Here is a 21,748-nt window from a genome sequence, read left to right as displayed (position 1 = left end):
GGCATCTCAACTGTGTACGCAGAAACTTCGGGTTCTTCTTCAGACATTTTTGCCAAACTTCCTAATAACTTTGATTGATGATTATTTTACTGTTCTATTGCTACCAGGTGGCACGCGGTCGCGTAGTTGGTTGAGGTACTATGTTATTAGACGGAAGGTCGCGGAATCGAATCCCGATGAGGTGGATTTTTTCAATTGACCTAATCCTTCTAGCCGCACTATGGCCCTAGGGTCGACTCAGCCGCCAACAGAAATGAGTACCAGGAATATTCCTGGGGGTAAAGGGCGGCCGGCCCGTAAGGCTGACAACCTCATCGCCATCTGCGAACAGATTTTCTAGAAAATGTGGGAGCCTCAACATCTCACAACCCTATGGGCCTCCACTGCCTGTTAAAGGGATACCTTTACTTATTATTTGTTTACTTTTATTGCTGTCAGTATCAGTTTGTCTCTCGGACATCTTCAATATGTTTACGATCCTATGACCGCCTCGTCAATCAGAGTGGCCAACCATCTTCGCCCCCTCAAACACTGGGATCGTGGGGTCGAATCCCCCTCAAGTTATGGATGTCTGTTCGTTTTTATTCTGTGCTTGTGTTGTTCCCTCTGTACGTAGCGGCCATCAAATTTGTTGATCCCCTGTCCCAGGAGTACTATCGACTGTGTATAGATTAATAAACTGAATAAGCGGCCAAGGTCCTCAAGGGCTGTAGAGCCATAGATAGAAATGCCTATCCGAACTTTTATGAAACATGTACAGAAAGGGCTAACGATATGAACGGTAGGCCTCAGGCAGGATACACTGTCGGACAGTCTAGCAGCAGCCACGCTAGGGACAACATCATGAACACAGAACGTAGAGTTCCGAGCATGTACAACCTCACGCTTATGAGGTAAGGTCTACCCTATTTAACTTCTATTAGATACACCCTTAATTAATTAGTGATAGAGTAATACATTCATGACAAATTCACTATACAATACGATTTAATTGTTATAAAAATTGTCTTGCTTTTTTTAGCTTAAAATTAAGTGGATTCTCTTGATGAGCATCCTTGTGTTCCACATAACCATAGGGCCTATAGTTCTTTAAATAATCATGAAACACGAACGGCTAACTAGCACGCAGAAATCTTAATATACATTGTGTGTAACGCATTATATTATATGTGAGACTGTCTTCTGAAAAATTTTAAATTCTTTTATATGCATTTTATATAATTATGCACAATTATTGAAAATAAATTTGAGCTATTTGATTTTGTATTACTAATTATATACTCCTAATGACGCCAATGTGCCGGTCACTGTAGCCGAGCGGTCTAAGGCATGTACTGGCTTCGCTTGCTTGGAAACCGGGATCGTGGGTTCGAATCCAACTCAGGGCATGACTGTTTAGTTTGTGTGTGTGTTTTTCTGTGTTTGTGTACAGGTAGAGGCTTTGCGACGAGCTGATCACCCGCCCAAGGAGTCCTACCGAATGCGTAAGATCTAGAAAAACCGAAGTGAACGGAGAAGTTCATGGAGGTAGGCCTAGGCCCACTGGGGCTGTAGTGCCATGGGGGAAAAGAAATGATGCCAATGTAAATGATGAAACATGTCTGGACAATAATTGACTTAAATTTATTTCAAGGACTTGTGTTGTGTAATAGTCATGGGTGTTGAAATTCACTGTACTGTGATAAAAAAGAACGCTGTGCATTACAACGGTACACATTGCAACATAAAAATTTGTTGTAAGTTTTGATTTTGACATGTTCCAAAAAGGTGTGTTTATATCTAGCTTTACAGAACTGTTGAAACTCATTTAGTTTCATATTGACGTCATTGTCCCTTCATGGGCTCGATTGCAGACTGAATAACCCAATTCCTCGCTTGTTCACGCATATGTTTTTTTTCCTTGGCACTACAGCCCCAGTGAGCCTAGGCCTACCTCCATGAACTTCTCCGTTCACTTCGGTTTTTCTCTATCTTACACATTCAGTAGGACTCCTTGGGCGGGTGATCAGCTCGTCGCAAGGCCTCTACCTGTACACAAACACAGAAAAACGCACACACACAAACTAAACATCCATGCCCTGAGTGGGATTCGAACCCACGATCCCGGCTTCCGAGCGAGAGAAGACAGTGCATCCCTTAGACCGCTCGGCTACCGTGACCGCCACGCATATGTTTACTTTACCTAAAATAGTGTTGAGGCTTGAGTTAAGGGCAGTTAGTACAGGTGAACCGGTTTTCATTCTGATTTCTTAACAGTTTGTGTTCTTGAGATTACTCTCCTTGGAACAAGAAATGTGTCTGACTGTTATGAATATGGCGGGGCCGCATGGTAGACCAGTTGGTTGAGGCATATGCTACAAAACCGAAGGTTCGGTTCCTGATGAGGTCATTGGATTTTGCAATTGACATCATCCTTCCGGCCGCACTATGGCCCTGGGGTCGACTCAGCCTCTGACAGAAATGAGTAACTGAAATCTTNGGGGGGGGGGGAGTAAAGGGCGGCCGACGCGCAAGGCTGATATCCTCACCACCATCTGTGAGCGGATTGTGTAGAAAACGTGGGAGCCCCAAACTGTCACAACCCTATGGGCCCCTACGGCCTGTTACAAGGATAGCTTTACATTTTGTGTTATTATGGATACGGCGCCCAAATTATTTCCTCTTGATCAGTAAAAACTATCAGTCGAAAATTACCATAAATTTTATTTTGGTTCTTAAATAGGCCTGAACAAACTCACCGCCGCGTATAAGCCGATTGTCTACAAAATGTGGGAACCTCGACGTCTCATACTCCTATGGGCCTCCACGGCATATTACGAAAATATATTTTTAATAAGCCTGAATAAAATACTACGTCAATTCTGTAAATTTGTAGCGGCTGTGACACACACAGTGTACAGGCACAGCAGAGCAACGTTAATACGGGTATATACCCAGTATTTAATTAAATCTTCTTTAATTGCAAAACATCACTCTGCGAATTTTCTTTCCTTTAGTAATATAACGAAAATATAACGTGTGTAATATAAAACCTCTAAATTTTATTTAATTTATATTCATTTGTACTGATATTGACAAACCAAGAGAAATCTCTTCTAGGGCACTAAACAATTTATCCCAATGCAAATATGGCTAATAAACCGAATCGGATAATAGAGAAAGAAAAGTTTCTCCGCGAGAGGTTAGATTTCGTCATGTTGCATTTCGTTCAATACCAAATATAAAAGCAGACCTAAAACTTTCGGAATGAGTCAGAGAATAAAACCAAATTCTGTAGTAGGCAGCACGCTTTTCCGAAAAATTCGTTAATCGCCCACAGAACTACACGGTGTCACAGCCCGGAAGACGAGAATGTTGACAAAACAGCGCCGTAAAAACCTAAATCTTATATAAACCTGTATAAAGTAAATTTATTCTCATCCCATTCTTTGCTGAAAACAATTACGGGAATATAAATTCCTTATGATCCACGAGGACAGAAGAACGTGGGGCTTCATAACACACTACATCATCTCCAATGTTTACGCGATTCAGTTAGAGAGAAGTAACTTAAACATTTCTACTCATAACATGTGCTAAGTTACAAAAATGGAACCTCAGATTTGACATATATTGATTGGTATTACTTCGACAAACCTGTTTCACATCCCTACTTCAGATAACTTTTCTTTTTCTTCGTTCCTGCTACCAGAGACGGGTATTCATTGCGCCATATCTATTCCCTCCAAGTCAGCTAACGGCCACTAGGCAGCGCTCACACTACACTCACTTGTCTCGATTGCAGGCCTAATAGATTGATGGTTCAATAGATAGATGGATAGAATGTAATCTGGAAGGTAGATGGAAATATAGATAGACAGAAATAGACAGAGAGGGAAATAGACAAAACATGAAGCTACAAACATCAAAACCAACCGTGATAACAAAATTTATATAGAGAGGATTAGTCATATCTAAAGTGCATATTGTTAAAATTTCTTATGTGACAGTATTTCCTTATCGTAGTGGTGCGCCTCTGAAGATGATTCTTTTGAATCGAAACATGTAAGATGAAAGAGGACTGAAGTGTTGTAAACTCGTATGTCACACTGGACTGAACTTTTCATTATCTACTCTGTAAAATATGAAGAGATACAAACGGATGAATGGATGGATGGACGCATAGATAGACAGACAGACAGACAGACAGATAGATAGATAGATAGATAGATAGATTAGATATACAAAGAAACAGCTTTGTAAATTGATACTAGCTGGTTTTAATAAACACATCCTGGCATGGTGACTATGTGTCATATTTTTAAATCCAGCGATTCCAGAATTATAATATTAAAAAGGAATTGAAGTTGGATTAATATTAGAGGCACACACTCATAGATAACATAAGGAACCTACAGTATGTGTTATTTACCTTAAGACCTTTTATTTCATTTTGATGAGCAGTCGACTTACTGGAGAAGCGAGGCTTTGTCTAAGTATTTTTTTACCCATCTATTCATAGAATTCGCTTGAGAGGGAATCGCATTTACAAATCATGTTTTGATACAGACAGTGAATTTTTTTTTTAGAGATAGTTGCCTTCCTAACGCCACTAATACTCCTGTCGTTGTAATTTGCTTGAAAATATCTACCCATGCAATTTGCACCAGGTCTCTGGTTAAACAATCCATTTTAAAATAGGCATACAGGTAAGGTGCAAATAATGTTGTCCTTGTGCTTAGCTAAATAACCACCACGCCATGAAAACGTAAGGGGAAGTGGGGGTATAGCTCCATGTATTCTTAACCTCGTCACTGGATGGAGATGAGTGGTCAGCTTCAAGCGCTGATTATTTTAGCGCCAGGACTCATTGGATAGGAGGCCAGATGGTCCTAGAGTTGGTCTGGACACTGCGGAAAAGACAAGAATTTTTTGCCCCGTGCCGGGAATCGAAATCAGACTTTCAGCGATCCAGTCCGTAGCCTATCCTATATCTACTGAGCTAACCCGGTTCCTAGCATGTAAATATATACACCCTGAATCTGTACATATCAGTGGTTATGTATCGGCCTGCAATTTGTGAGCCAGCAGACCTGCCCAGTCATGGAGTTTTGTGGTTTCCCTCATCTGCACAGCCCAATGACGGAACAGTAGCTGAACACTGCAACAGCACTCCACATTTCTTTCCCCTCTTCGATCAGTTTTAGTCCTATATCTTGTCTTCGCCATCTGCGAAGGGCCCCCCTCTCGCTCTCTCTCTGTCACACACACACACACACCAACCGGTTCAGCCCGTCTCGTGAAGCCTGCGGCTGTGTGCGTATGACAAGTGGAAGTCATGTCAAGCACGTACGGACTCGGCAATTCAAGAAACAGCCCACAAAGTGGTTACGTTTTAGGCTATAGGCTGAATTAACGTAATTCAGCTTGTTACGTACAGAGATACAATGTCACGCACACCAATTGCACTCATATCATAGTCTGCCCATGATGAACCTCGTGATTTCTAATTATTACAAAGGAATTAAAAATTCAGTTCTATGAAACTGAAATTAATTTTCTGTGTAGGATATTCCACTGCATAATGAGGAGCTTCATAACTTGTACCCTTCTCCAAGTATAATTAGAATGATCAAGTCAAGGAGGATGAGGTGGGCAGGGCATCTAGCAGGAATTTGGAGAGGAGAAATGCATATAGGATATTGGTGGGAAAGTCAGAAGGAAAGAGACCACTGGGAGACCAAGGCATTGGTGGGTGGACAATATTAAAATGGATCTTAGAGATATAGGATTGGATGGTGTGAAATGGATTAATCTGGCTCAGGATAGGGACCAGTGGAGGACTCTTGTGAACACGGTAATGAACCTTCGGGTTTTATAATGTTGGGAAATTCTTGAGTAGCTGCAAAATAGGCGGCTCTTCTAAAAGGGCTCAACTTCGTGAGTAAGTACAGGACATTCCGTTTAGCTACGAGAGAACACTTTTGGAGGCAGACACAGGAAACTGGTATTCAAAACCCCTCACGTAGGCTTCCTTAAGCTAGTATCAGCATATACTTTGAAATAACTTATGTATTGTAAGATTTGAGGTTTTCACGGCGGTGACTTTGAAGATTGCCGTCTTTGTGATGTGGCGCCGTGTAGTTCTTGTGTGAAATGACGTTTCGCAGGAACGTATCACCTCCATCTTCAGGGTAGAAAAATCCGCGAGCGAGGAACGAGCGTGAGCAAGTGGCTGCAACCACACAAGGTCTACACGGCGGTCTACAACTTATCTATTGTTTTCTTATTAGCTTGCATCCTGTTGCGTGTCTCAAATAAGATATAAAACATATAAGGATATACCGTCTACACAACAACACTGTATTTTACACCAAAGAAGACACCGATGTATCAACATTTGTTTTATTAAAGCTTTTATGGACGAGACATGTTTCGACCCTTATATTGGGCCATCATCAGGCGTACAATGTTCGGCTTTTAAGCTGCTCTACTGCATCAAGTTATCATTAAGTTGCATCCTGTTATGTAAATCAATGTAGACAACGTGCAATACATTTCTGTTAAAACAGCACTCTCTCCAGCAGGTAAACTTTTCTGTAAAGCACAACGTGTTTCGGCATATGTGTGCCATCTTCACGTCTGGTTTTAGTTACAATTCTTCCATCACATTTTTTTTCCTTGGCACTACAGCCCCAGTGAGCCTAAGCCTACCTCCATGAACTTCTCCGTTCACTTCGGTTTTTCTAGATCTTACACATTAGGTAGGACTCCTTGGGCGGGTGATCAGCTCGTCGCAAGGCCTCTACCTGTACACAAACACAGAAAAACGTACACACACAAACTAAACATCCATGCCCTGAGTGGGATTCGAACCCACGATCTCGGCTTCCGAGAGAGCGAAGACAGTGCATGCCTTAGACCGCTCGGCTACTGGGACCGGCATTAGTTGCATACTTAGCTCAAAGCTTCCACGTAAGCTGAATGGATCCGCTGGTGTTAAATAGGCCTCCCAGCAACGGTTAGACATGTCACACTATGAATAGTTTTTTCCTTACTTCCTTTCTTTCCTCTTTTCCTTCTTTCTTCTCTTGGTCTCTTTGTAAGTAAAAGTAAAGCTATCCCTGTAACAGGCCGTGGAGGCCCAAAGGGTTGTGAGATGTTGAGGTTCACACATTTTCTAGACAATTGGATCATAGATGGCGGTAAGGCTGTCAGCCTTACGCGCCGGCCGCCCTTTACCCTCGAGAATATTCCTGGTACTCATTTCTGTTAGGGGCTGAGTCGACCCCAGGGCCATATTGCGGCTGGAAGTGTTAGGTAAATTGAAAAAATCCACCTCATCGGGATTCGATCCAACAACCTTCCGGCTTGTAGCATATTGACCCAACCAACTACGCTACCGCGTGCCTCAATTCTTCATCTAAGCCTATTTATTTTGCTGTATATCTATCTATCTATCTATCTATCTATCTATCGATATCAGTTATATACCTACAAGTGTATGTATATGTTTGCCTATGCAAATCTATCGGTCTATTTATTTATTTATTTATTTATCTATTATCTATCCGTCCATAAATGAATCTGTCAACCTCTAGTTTCTTAACCAATCTATCAATATATCTAATCTATCCACTGTGTGCTTGTATATACAGACTAAAATGCACGTATATGTTACAACTCTCTGTGGTAAAGAGATGGGTTAAGTCTGATCATATTTTGTTAATACACCCCTGTCCGGAAACACTTCCTTTCGGCACTAAGGGCCACAAAATTTCAGAGAGGGTGCATAAGTTTTAGAGGATATCATCGTTGTTTTGCACATTAAGAGTTGCTCAAAATGGCGGCCGCCGACTTCGTTGTATATTCTGCACCCCCTGGGTCATGTTATGCTGAACTCTTTGAAAGATTCCCGTCATTTCCCGGATGGTTCCAGCTGCTACTGCAATTCTTACCACAAGATCATGTTATGTCTCCACTGGAGTCTCATACACCAGGCTTTGCATGTACCCCAGAGAAAGAAATCCAGTGGAGTCAAGTCAGGGGAGCGAGGGGGCCACGTTATTGGGCCTCCACGTCCAATTTCTCTGTTGCCAAAGTTTCATCCAAATACTCACGGACAACATTTGTGCAGTGCGCCGGGGCGACATCTACTGGAACCACATTTTACGACGGACTTCCAAAGGCAACATTTCCAGCAGCTCCGCTAAGGTCTCTTGGAGAAATGTTAGGTAAATGTCGGCAGTAAGCCGCAGAGTTAGGAGGTAAGGGCGTCCTCCTTCATATTTCAGAGGCCCTAGCTCGTAAACAATGCGTTTCCCGACGTCGATGTGTTGACAAAATCAGATTGAACCCATCTATCTACCACAGAGCGTTGTAACATATTTTTATGTACGCCCTTTATAACCTATATATCTATCTACAAATTATCTAAGCTCTCTAACTTATAAATCTATCTAATATAGTCTATAAATCTACCTAATCGACCTGTTCTTTCTGTCCATCAATCTATATAACGTAGTCTATGAATCTATCTAATCCATTTATTATTTCTATGTATCCAATTTATTAATCTATATAGACCGTAACTCCCTAGTCTTTAAATCTATCTATCTACCTCTTCTGCCTATCTAATCTATCAATCTAATATAATCTAGTATATAAATCTATCTTATCTATCTAATCCAATCTGGTCTATAAATCCATCTAATCTAGCCCGTCTATGTATCTATCTATTTATCTATCTATCGCTGGAATGCGGTTCCACTCTTGCGTTAGAAAATTCAAACCAGCTCGACTCTTACGATTTCGCATCTCAAGTAGGATTGCTTTTTTTTTTATTGCTAGTGGGGTGGGACTAAGTCCCTTGCACCGCGGTAACTTATGGCCTATTGTACCAGCCCCAGATGATAGGTGAGAGTGATTGTGGAGCAATTGGTGGAATGAAGATTGGTAGGGGAAACCGAAGTACTCAGAGAAAACCTGCCTCAGCGCCACTTTGTCCACCACAAATCCCGCTTGACCAGACCTGGGATCGAACCCGGGCCGCCGCGGTGGGAAGCCAGCGACTAACGGCTTGCGCTATGGCGCGGCCCTTCTCAAGTAGGATAATGCACCTCATTGTGGCCTTGTTGATAGACAGGAGATGTTATTACGGTTCCCTGCAACCCCGCATACCTCCCTCCTACTACAGAGATTCCTCTTGCAGCCAAAAATAGCCCGGCATGTCACTGAATAGCTGGGCTTCACTGGATGGACAGCGGTATGCATAATCAGACGGCGTTCCCATTTCTGCAAATGTTCTCATATCTGTTGGACCATATGTATCTAATTATTTGGTATTAATTCACAATTACTGAACTGTCAGTCATGTTGATGCATTCTGCAGACTTCTCTCGGGCAAGTTTATAGTTATCATGCGTTATGGCACCTGCGTGTCAACGTATGCAGTAGAGGTTTGATATTGGACCCTGTTTTGAGTCCGTTTAATTTAGCCCACATTTTCACATGCTATTTTTCCAAGGCCTATTTTGTCCGTATTCAGTCAAAGGTCACATACTTCGAAGTTTCTCGCTTAAATTTTGAATACAATTCTCATTTCTGCAGTCGTGCTACCTAATCCATTAAACTTCCATGTTCACATTTAAATGGAGGTTTCACTGCTTCACCTCCAGATGTTGCTTTTAATCAAATCAATTATACTGAAAATATGAAACATGCCGTAGGCACGCGACATATTTTCTTCCGACTATAGCTAAGGAATGGTTGTATAGTGATTTGCTACATTTTAGTGTCGGGTTATAAACACATTTAGGTCTTGCTAGTTGTACAATTCCTTTCGGAAATCGAAAATACCCCGCTTTTTAAGTATCCACCTGGCCGACTGGGGTTCAATTCCCGGCAGGGGCAAGAGATTTGTCTATTCTATACAACGTCCTGACCCACTCTTGGACCCACCCTCCCCTCCAAAGGGTACCATGGCCTCTTTTCTTTGGGGTAAAGACAGAGAGCAGGGAAATTGAACACCCATCTAGTGCGGACGCTAATAATCGTTGAGCCACATCTCCACTCCCCATATGCCTGCATGGCACAGAACTTAAATGAATAATGTGGCATATTTGCTCAAAATAAGAATTATGGTGTCACAACAGCCGGCCGTTTCTAGGCAGTGACCCGTAAACAAAAACAGAGGAATAATTTCTTCTGTGCAGTCTGTGCCAATGGCTGCGCACTCAACAATGAAATACGTCATGCCATAGCTAAGGAACAATTCCACTGCAACAAAAGTGTTTTCTACGCAATCCGTGCCGAAGTGTTATAAACAGGACCAGTTAGCAGTTAGTTTTAGAACTGCTGGAGTTCAGTCGTTGTGGGCTGTTGCTGCTAGAAGCTGGTAACTGAGACCGGGGACAGTTCGTGAACCTAGAGGAATGTGAATATCTGCCGTTGGAAGCCGCTAGCAAGCAACGGCAGTGAAGAAGTGACTTTGGGTAATAGTGTGTGTGTGTGTGTGATCTGTAAAGTATAGTGACACGCTGTATCATAATATGCAATAAATTAAGTCATCAATTCAAAACCCGTTGAGAGTCACTAAAATTGTGACAATAATTAAGTACAGGGACAACTTTACCTTATTTTTTTTTTGCATTTTGAAACCCTCTATGATTTTAATGCTTTAATATTTGTATTTTCCAGATGTCTGGTATTCAATAACACTCCAGCACAACATGGCGCCATGATGCAATTTTAATTTCCAACGCAGGCCTGCAGGCTTCAAATTATATACATATATTTTCATATTTGATATCCTAATGTCAACTGCAGAAGAAACTACAGACCTACACACCGATCCATGTAGTAAGTCTCTTTAAGTCCCTTCTACTTTTTCTGTTATTAATTCTGCATAACCACCAATTTTTTTGGACCACTGCAGTTAGTGTTAGGAATAGTTGGTAAATTCCTAAGAATATTTGTAAATATTGCCATGTTCTCTTAGTTTTTTAATATCCTGTAGATCTATTATTGTCTTATGTTTAATCATAAACTGAATATCCACCACAAAGGACACGTGTGCTTAACGGTGCTATCAAGTTATATTGCTTCCAAAAAAAGGCAGTGCTCTATCTTCCGGCAATATTAATATTAATTTGCATGATCTAAACAAGGTATTGATGCTTTTACCGGTTCTCACGGTCTCCTCGCTTGCGGATTTCCTATATTTTTCCTTCTACCCTGAAGATGGAGGCGATACGTTCCTCCGAAACGTCGGTTAACACCACATATGCACGGTGCCAAATCTCAGAAGACTGCTTTCTTCAACGCATTGATGCTAGTTCTCTTGAGGTCGGTGTAAAAATTGAAGTCAGGTTTATAAATTATCGCAGTAAAACAACGTACAATTTTCACAGAGATATTGGGTTTTCGGACTTTATCCATCGTCTTGGGTTTTAAGACAAGTAAGAAAAACACGACGTTTCGGAAACTGGATCTATTTCCGTTCTCAGGTCCAGTGATTGAGGCTAGCTGTTTCTAAGGGACCCAACAGTATAGGTGTTTTCCCTCACCTGAGGACGGAAACAGATCCAGTTTCCGAAACGTCGTGTTTTTCTTAGTTATCTTAAAACCCAGGATGATGGATAAAGTCCGAAAACCCAATATCTCTGTGTTATACACCATCATCAGAATCCTATAGTATAACTACTTAAACGTACAATTTTGTTTCCATTAATAAACGGCGAGAAATTTCTTTGTCAGGTTGGTAACTCGTTTGCTGCTCTTCCCTCCCGTTTTGTTGCTAGTCCCACTTCATTGCCCCTGTCACACTCCTCAGGCCTTTCGTATAATCAGTTCCTCACCCCACAGACCACCCTCCGGGGTCCTCGTGCTTCATGCTCGCCAGGTAACAAAGTGACGTCACCGATCTTTCTGGGTATATGAGAACACTGGCTGAATATTCCTCGAGGCCAGTTGCGGTAGCCGCGCGATTTAAAGGACCCGTGATTCAGGCCGGATAAATACTGGGGTCTAACACGAGATGGCGGTAACTGTCAAAGCAACACCGTGTAGTCTGGTTTTGGTGGCGATGACATGAAGGCAGCACGTTCCGTGGAATCCCCGGTAATGAACTGCTAAACTGCAGGTCGTCACATCGCAGAGAAACTGATCTCCATTTGGAGCTCTTACCTGACCACATGCCAAATCGTGTCATTCTAAAATTGTTTGTCAGCCTCATTCATGCTATTTTTTATGTTTCATTATGCTTTCCGTTTATACAATACTTTATGCTAGGCATTATATCTCGTAGAGAATTTTATCATACCGTATTAGATTTATGGTACCTCTTCTGTGGTCTAGTGGTCAGAGTTCCTGGCTACAGATCTAGAGTTCAAGGGTTTGAGTGCCGGCGCTACCAGATTTTCTAAGAAGTAGTAGATCTGGAATGGGGTCCAGTCAGCCTCGTGAGGATAATTGAGGAGCCATTTCAAGGAAGTAGCGGTTCAGGTCTAGAAAACCGTTGTGCTGACCACATGACACCCTCTATCCGCTAAAGTTGGCACTAACTTCGCCGACAAACAGTGGTCGCTCGGTCGGTATAGTTCGCTTGCGGACTGAAACCACTGATTTTTTTAATAGATCGTTTATAAGGCGAGGTCCTTTTTCAAATACTGCTTCGCAGAAATTAAGTCTCCTTACAAATAATTATGAGGAGTAACCCTGAGGACTAATTGCTACATTCGATGTCGTAAAAGGAAACTGTTTTTCTCTTTGGAAAAATATGTGTCAACTTATATTCTGGCTTATACGGTATCCGAATAATTTTAGGAGCAAGTAACATTATGAATGTATCTGAAAAATAATTTATGAAAACGAAACATGAGGAGACTGCACAAGAGGACAGAACAAACAACAGGCTGAAACGAATGTGAGACACATCGACTAACGGCAACAGTGCGGTAGATCTACTTACCGATAACGCAATAAAACATGGTTGATTAATGTATGATACGGTCTAGAAAACCTCGATTAACGGCCGTGGGATTCATTGCGCTGACCACGAGACACCCTCTATCCGCTAAAATTGGCACGAACTTAGCCTACAAGCGGCGTCGCTCGGTCGGTATAGTTAGCTTACAGACTACAGTTCACGGAGTTTTTTTTTTGTGTGTGTGTGTGTGAAAATGTCATGTCACCATCTTTGACGAAGATGTGAGAAAGTTTTTGTTTTTAATTGGATGGAGTGGCGACGGAAAATCAGATGTTCTGGGACTGCACTAATTCTGGCGTCAGGCCCGCTAAGCGTATCACAGCGACATTCGATATGTGTTAAGTGTTCAGTTTCCAGACGCACATATGAAGCAACTTGGAGCATAGGAGGGGCAAGGCAGAAACAGAGGCCTATGGAAGAAGAACACCTCCTTGCTAAACATGCCTTGGGTAGATTTCAGTCACGAACACCAAAGCATCCGCAGCTGCGGCAATGCATCCCGCATACTCGTCTTGTAGAGACACAGTTTTCGGTTCTGGGCCTAAATACCGGCTACCCTGGAGGAGATTCTGGTTTACCGCACTCTCAGTGCAGTGTCAGGGAAGTATGTTTGATTACATCACAGTCGCTCCTGTTTTCATTCCTCATTAATATTTGTGCCTGCCTTTCGCGATGTGTTTCTTCCTTTCGTCCGCCTTCTCCTCTCTCTTCGATCCTTTCTAGTCGCCTGAATTTTTACCACGGAATTGAGTCTGGATATATAGTGCCTGAAGAACGTTCAGTGTGGCCATTATATTGACCAGGCCTTCTAAAATTTCCTCCAGCATCTACCGTTTCGAAATCAGAAGCTCGCGAAATTGGATTTTTCGATAAATGTAGGTCAGTTTTTATGAAATTTTGAAGAAAATGGGACTTGCCCTAGATGACGGAAGACAGAGTAAGTCTCTTTCTGTTATATGGTCCTTTTCATAAGAGAATCGACTCATCGCGACCACAGAAAACACAGAAGAATTCTTCTCACTTAACGGATATCAGCACAAATTACTTTCAACACTCGACGAATTGGCTGCCGCAAATAACAATCAACAATTCTATTATACCAACCAAATCCGAAGTAAAATACCTAGAACTTCGCCTATATCACAAACTAGCATGTAAAACACATAAAAATGAAACTACAACAATTAATGCTAAAAGCGAGACAGATGAACTGGCTTATTGGAAAGCATTCACAGCTATCTGTAGAAAATAAAGTCCTATTATATAAAGCAATTATTAAACCCATCTGGACCTACGGCATTGAGCTGTGGGGGTGCGCTAAACCATCCAATACCAAAATTCTGCAAACGTTTCAATCGAAAACCTTACGAGGTATAACAGGAGCAGCACGGTACGTATCAAATAAAACCATCCACGAAGACCTCAGCATACCCTTCATAACGGATGAGATCAAAAAACAAGCTAACAAACACCAAAACCGGATTAGAGGCCACGAGAACCAGCTAATCGATGAACTATCGAACCCACACGCTAATGCAAGAAGACTGAAGAAGTGTCCAGAAGACTTAAGAAATTGAATGGATGAGAACTGCCGCTGGGCAGTTACCGCCTTCAAGACACAAGATGTATCACATTTACTTGTTACTGCCTTTAGGGTTAAGTAGATTGTAAATTGGCAAAATTGGCAAAATAAAAAAAGAAACAGCGGATCATAGAAGCCGCCCTCCAGATATTCACTGAAGCTACGAGAGAAGGCACACTGAGTGGACAACGGCAGACCTATCAGCTCTTCTCATTAGGACCCTAATGAGGGCGTTCTTTTCCCTTACTCCTGCCAATTCCTACCTCAGTGCTTCGGCCCTTAAAACACCGTTCATTTTCACCAGGTACTTCGAATTTCATTAACTTTTTCCTACGCCACTTTTCATCCATTTCTATAAAAAAGAACTAATTCCGTGCCTTTAGTCTGCAAGCGAACTATACCGACCGAGCGAACGCCGTTTGTCGGCGAAGTTAGTGCCAACTTCAGCGGATAGAAGTTGTCACGTGGTCAGCGCAACGGATCCCCACTGCCGTTAATCTCGGTTTCTAGACCAGGGTCGTTATTTGCTTGAAATAGCTCCTAATTATCCTCGCGAGGCTGAGTGGACCCCATTCCAGACCCAGTAATAATAATAATAATAATAATAATAATAATAATAATAAACATATTCTTTTCAGCATTATGTTATGAGTACGCACAATCTATATGCATAGAGCGACAGCCAGGCGTAACAACCAGTAGGGTCTATGAAAAACAGTGTTATCAGGTAGACCCTGTCATTGCATTTTCGTATCTTACCTCAGTTTCTTAGGAAATTTCATTTTGAACACATCCTCATTTCTCAAGTAAAGGAAGTAGCAAGAGTACTATCTTTTGGGATATACCGCCGCATAGTCCACAGAAAGCTAGCTGACGTATGGGAGGAACATGTCACCTCAATCTTGAAAAATATGGCGAGCAAGAAGCCAGCGTGAGTCTAGGTATGCTTCCATAGACTGCAGAACCAGTCCACGTATTTACAGGAAACTTTACGGAGCTGGTATGGTTACGTACAGAACTCCAGCTCCATCCGCTCACTTTCTGATTTCCTGCAACTGGTGGACGCATGCGCGTGTCAGGCGACAGCGACGCCAGCGCTGCATGGTGACAGCGCGAATCCTGATAATTACATGTACCAAATTTAACGCAAGCGCACATAATGTACTTTAATAATAAAGAGGTATTTCGCAAAAATGAAATTAAGTAAAATGACAATAACGATATTAATAGATCAACATGATTAGAAATCTAGCTTAGGCTTCTTTTAATAAGGCGCGTTCATAAATTGTACACTCGTTACCAGTCAGGTCTGTTTTATTATGAAGATCAAATTAGAAGGATGAAATGGGCGGGTATGTGTGGCATGAGCCTACTTGAAGAGATGTGAAATGCGTGCACAATTTTGCATACAACCACCCCAAAAAAAAAATTACTTGGGAAACCCTTGCGTAGATAGGAGAATAATAATGGATTGGGCTTAGACATAGAGGCCTATTGACATAAATCCAAAAGAAATAGGTCTATGGTGTGAGAATGTAGACTGATTAATTATTCTGGGGTTAAGGTCTAATGGCGAGCTCTTTTAAACATGGCAGTGAACCGTCGGTTTCCATAAAGAACAAATAATTTTATGAATAACTTAGGGACTCTTAGTTTCACAGAAGATTTCTTCCTTAGGGAGGTAGTTGACGAAGTTTAATGCAGGAAACGTCACTACAAAAGCTCTTTTGTCTGCTCTCCAGAACAATGCACATTCATGTTTATGAAACAGTTCCCTCTCTTGTTACTCTGAAGAACCGTAAAACTCCTGTTCTCCCGATACATCGTTAGCATACTTATGGTGAGCTAGACATGTAGCATCATCTGATGGAAGCTGTCACCTGCCAGATCGAAATGGGAATTATGCCAAAATGAAACGAAATTAATGGGCTCAGTGCCGAGGTTCTGTGCTAGTCAATATGAATCTTTGGTTAGAGAATTAGTTTGCTTAATTACCTAGTCAGTCATTTGGGCTAATTAGTGTCGCTTGGAGACATAGAGAAATAGACAAAAGGCATAAAAGCGAATAAGTAGATGGGTAGGTACATACATGAACAGATATAGGCCATAGATATATTTATGGATGTATTAATAGATCGATAGACCGCCTCTGTGGTCTAGTGGTCAGAGTTTCTACTTACAGATCCAGAGGTCCGGGTTCTATTCTCGGCGCTATCAGATTTTCTGAGAAGTAGTGGGTCTGGAACGGGGTCCACTCAGCCTTGTGAGGATAATTGAGGAGCTATTTCCCGTCTAGAAAACCGAAATTAACGGCCGTGGGGATTCGTTGCGCTGACCACGCGACACCCTCTTTCCGCTAAATTTTGCACTAAGTTCGCCGACAAGCGGTTTTCGCTCGGTCAGTATAGTTCGCTTGCGGACTACAGGCCACAGAGTTTTTTTTATTAATAGATCGATGGGCAGACTGCCAAATGACTGACGAACTGACTTAAGCCTGTGGCGCCATGTTGCTTATTGATAGGCTGAAGAACAGATTAATGGATAAGCCTATTTACAGGGATTTCTGTGTTTTGGGACATTGTCCATCTTCCGGTATTCCACACAACACAAAGTTTCGTATTCTGGATTTGTTTCCGTCCTCATGTCAAAATTTGGGAGACACCTACTTTGTCGGGTCAAACCTAACCTCAATCTAAATTGATTATGTTGGCCAATGCAGTGATATAAAGAAAGAGTTATAGAAGGGTCAATGGATGGGTGAATAGGTAGGCCTGAATGGATAGATCCACACTTAGAGAGACAGAGGAAAGCTTGCCACACACACTGATAATCTGACTGGTTTGTTCCTTGGCGTTGTACTGGCATATGTAAGCCATACTTAACTTACTGATGGAGCTGAGCCCTTTTAGATGAGCCGCGAATTCTGCAGCTACTCAAGAATTTCCCAGCATTTTATAGAACCCGAAGATTCATTACCGTGTTCACAAGAGCCCTCCACTGGTCCTTATCCTGAGCCAGATTAATCCAGTTCATACCATCCAATCCTATATCTCTAAGATCCATTTTAATATTGTCCACCCGCCTATGCCTTGGTCTCTCAGTGGTCTCTTTCCTTCTGACTTTCTCACCAATATCCTATATGCATTTCTCCTCTCCCCATTCGTGCTACATATTCTGCCCACCTCATCCTCCTTGACTTGATCATTCTAATTATATTTGGGCACGAGTACACGTTATGAAGCTCCTCATTATCAACCTCCTGTCAATTCATCTCGTTTGAATATTGAACTCACTGTTGATTTACATTGGTCTATGGATTAATATAATAGACCATGAATTGATAGGTGATGCTCGTAGGTGTTCGCCCATTGACTTGTGGAGAAAGCGATGGAAAGCCCGTGGAATTGCAGCGGGAATGCGTGCATATGTCATGGATAGGGGATTGAGTGTCACTTGGGGCGCGCGGCAGTTGCAGATACCAATGTGCTGTGTGACTGATGGGAGTAAGAGAGAAAGCATGAGAGAGAGTGAAGGAGGGGCGGCAGTTAATGTGAGCAAGGTGTCCATCTCAAATGGCATTCAGAGGCGAATATAGTTTTAGTACTAACTATTGCTATCGGATCCAATAGGATGGTTGGAAGTGGGCTGAATTTTCCACAACTTCTACAACCAGAAACTCAGCTTCTGTCTCTTTTCATTTTCACTCGTACCTCAGTCCCCCGGCTTGATGCTGTCGTTTCGTTCTCAATAATGGGGCCTTCTCAGAGCTTCCCAACTCCCCTCTCACGTCCTGAAATAGACTGTTCCCGCTTCATAGCGTGACAACATGTAGAAAGAGAAAACAGCGGCGAACAGGCAGCGCTGTTGCCAAGTCGCCTGATTCGTCGAGGCGATGGCTCAAGGCAAACAAATGCTGTGTGTGTTTGTGTGTGTGTACAGCTTTAATTTGCGTGTCGTGTTGACGTATACAGAAGGCTGTGGAGAGCTGAGACAGTTACTTACACCTCGCTTTCAATGTCTCAGAATAAAACATACCTCTCATTCAAAACATTTCGCTTAATACGTCTTTTTACTCTATGATACCTTTGGTGCATAAACACCGCTTTATCAACTGAATGATTATAGTCCATGTCTTGAAATGACGTGATGATAAATTGGGAACGCTGTGGTAAGAAGCTGCTATAGTCTATTTTAAGGTTTTGAATGTATCGAGGAAAACCACGTGGACCCTTAGGACATATGGTTTCCGAGTTTAGAGTCGAACCTAAATCCTCCTTGCTTTAGGTATATAAAGATAATTTATCAGTCGTAGAAGTTACCTATACAAAGTCCAATGAGGCGGCGATTATGAATGACAAAGCTACAGTGGAAAAGATAATTAAAAGAGATGTGCCCCTTCTAGAGTAGTGCTACTAGCCCATCATTAGTCTGAAACCACTGAAGAAAGCCACAGAAAGTTAAGGTTTCCAGTCTGAGAACTGAGTTCTCCTCGTTCCGTCTTCTTCGGTTTGAATTAGGCCTACTTAAGAGCTCTGCATTATAACTCGTAGACTAAGCGGGTGGCTATGAAAAATGAATTGGGGAACAAGGAAGGTCGTGACCCATTTTAACGTATTACGGGTTGACAGAATGAAGGAACGTATTGCAAAGTGCAGGACCGAAGAATAAACTCCGTGGCCTGTAGTCCGCAAGAGAACTATACCGACCGAGCGACCACCGCATGTCGGCTAAGTTAGTGCCAACTTTGGCGGATAGAGGGTGTCACGTGGTCAGCGCAACGACTCCCCACGGCCGCTAATCTCGGTTTTCTAGCCGGGAGCCCCTATTTCCTTTAAATAGCTCCTCAATTATCATCACGAGGCTGAGTGGACCCCGTTCCAGACGATTACATCTCATAAAAAATCTGGTAGGGCCGGGAATCGAACCCGGACCTCTGGATCTCTGTCCAGGAACTCTGACCAGTAGATCACAGAGGCGGTCCTGGACCAACTACCCGAATATAAAGTATAATTACATAGCGACGAGAATCTGTGAAGTCTATTGAAATCACAAGCTTACAAAATGTCTAAGAGTGAAGGCTGAATCAGGCCTTCTTTTTGGAAACATCATGTACGAATTTATTCACATGCGCCCTTATGTTTCAAATTTGAGATAGCCCTGAGTCGGCGACTACAATGACTAGCTATTGGTTGGGTGACAAGCGTATAAATTTCCGGGAGGGGCTGGGGTCCCCCCCTCCCGCCCTCCCTGGAGTCGTACCTCCTGACCTGCTCAGAGACCTATTCACCACCGATTCATTTAAACTGCAGACCATATCCCTATAACTTATGCAACACTCAGCCCGTCAAATCGAGTGAAATTCGAAGTTTACAAACTGAGTTCAGATCTAAGGCATGCCGCATACCGGCATGCGTCAAGACATGTAACAGTCAAGACACGATGTCTGCGACATGACGCAAAGAAAGGAACACAGTTGAAACGAGTGAGATCATGAAAACCGACACACACCGGTCTGAGTCATGATGCTGACGTCAGCTTCATGCTGAAGAATCACGAATGAAGCAAGTCTGCATCTTTTGTCTCATGTCTTGATGCTTGTCTTGAGGCAGTTGGTGTTCGGCCGCCCTAACCTAGCGTCATCTTCGCTGCTGATGTTCCTGCCCGCCATATATGGATGGTTAGGCCTGTACTGTGGCATTTCCTGTACTAGAAACGCAATAGAGGCGCGAATATGTGGCCATGACTCGGTTTTATGGAAATGGCCGGCCATTCCGTCCCTATCAGATGAAATGGCTACAGTCCTGCAGTGGCTCCGTGTTCTGCAACTTCTCCCACAACAAACAGACCCGGTTCTCTGGAATTGAGAACGGGCCATAGGCTACGGTAGCATCTTCTGGGTACTGACGTAGCAACAGTTCCTCGTCACTGGATGTTGCTTTTCCTTTAGGTACAGTCATTATTTAATGATCTGAATTTGGTAATGGCATAAGCAGCCGCCCTCCCCACACCGTCACTCGGTCTCCAAGGTCTCGTTTGTGATAAAGCGCGTGTTACAGAAAGATAAGATTGATAGGCTGTTATGAAAGGAGAGGCCTCAGTGTACTCGTTATAGTCTACCGCACTTAATTACATTATGTGAGTCTTCCTATAGGGTGCAATGAGGAGCCGGGGTCGGAGTTCGAGTCCTGGTGGGGTCAAGAATTTTCACTTCTCCGCGTAATCCAGATGGGCTCTGGGGCCACCCAGCCTCTTTTCCAATGGGTACCGGGGGTAAAGCGGCAGGGGAGTGAAGCTGAACACTCAACTAGTGCCCGGATCAAGATAATGCGGACCTATACATCCGCTTACCCATTCATCTTCATGGGGAGGCGCTTAATGAGTTAATCACAGCTACAACTTTTGTGGGGCGTAATGGGCGTTAACATTATAGGCCTAATGTTGAGACATCTTGTCGAACTTCACGTGAAACATGTGGCAGAGTAGCGGTCGTCTGGATTAAGCTACACCACTATTCTGCCGTCAGCGAACTGACAAATTCACTTGATTAGACTCGTAAAGTGACCCCCATCCGCATCGATTGTTTTAAAATTGGTAGGGCTTACATAAACGCAGTCTTGTTAATATGACAACAGGTTTCTTCATAAATTTTGCTTGCTAGAAATGTTTTCTACATACAAATGTTTATTACACAGTTTTTCCGAAATTAGGAGTTTCGGGGCGTAAGAATAATCAAGAAAGGAATTGACATAAAATTCGAATTTTAACTTCCGTACCAGCAGCGAATATTTAATCTATCCCGAGCCAGCCAATATCTAAAAAACTGCTTCCCGAAGATCTAGTCTAACATTAATATTACCTCTAAATCTAAGCCTGCAGTTCTGTCCTGTAAACTATCCTCTTCTTGCTGCACTAGCCAATCAAAATCTTTGGCACTTCTATTCATCCAATGAGTGCTATATATTCGCGCAATATATTTTGTCTAATTACAGTGACAATAGGTTTGCTATATTATTCGCAAACATATGGTGTATTTTTAATTTCTTAGTTGTTTGAGTTACTATGCTACAAGCCGGAAGGTCGGGGGTTCGAGTCCCGATGAAGTGGATTTTTTCAATTTACCTAATACTTCCAGTCGCACTGTGACCCTGAAGTCGACTTAGCCTCTAACAGAAATGAGTACCAGGAATCTTCCTGGGGGG

General features: G+C 42.5%; 1 protein-coding gene across 2 annotated transcripts in view; it reads left to right on the top strand.

The window, feature by feature from the left end:
- Positions 1 to 800: 800 nt before the first annotated feature.
- The window catches only part of LOC111861460 (ATP-binding cassette sub-family B member 6, mitochondrial), an 81,896-nt gene continuing 60,948 nt past the window's right edge, over positions 801 to 21,748 (top strand). For both annotated transcript variants that reach the window (XM_023846087.2, XM_023846072.2), the window contains exons 1-2: positions 801 to 893; positions 10,678 to 10,839. The gene's annotated coding sequence lies outside the window, so the exon portion shown is untranslated. The remainder of the gene's footprint in view (positions 894 to 10,677; positions 10,840 to 21,748) is intronic.

The sequence above is a fragment of the Cryptotermes secundus genome, unplaced genomic scaffold (assembly GCF_002891405.2).
Source record: "Cryptotermes secundus unplaced genomic scaffold, Csec_1.0 scaffold126, whole genome shotgun sequence".
Taxonomy (NCBI): Eukaryota; Metazoa; Arthropoda; class Insecta; order Blattodea; family Kalotermitidae; genus Cryptotermes; species Cryptotermes secundus.
This window is presented reverse-complemented; position numbering and strand designations above follow the sequence as displayed.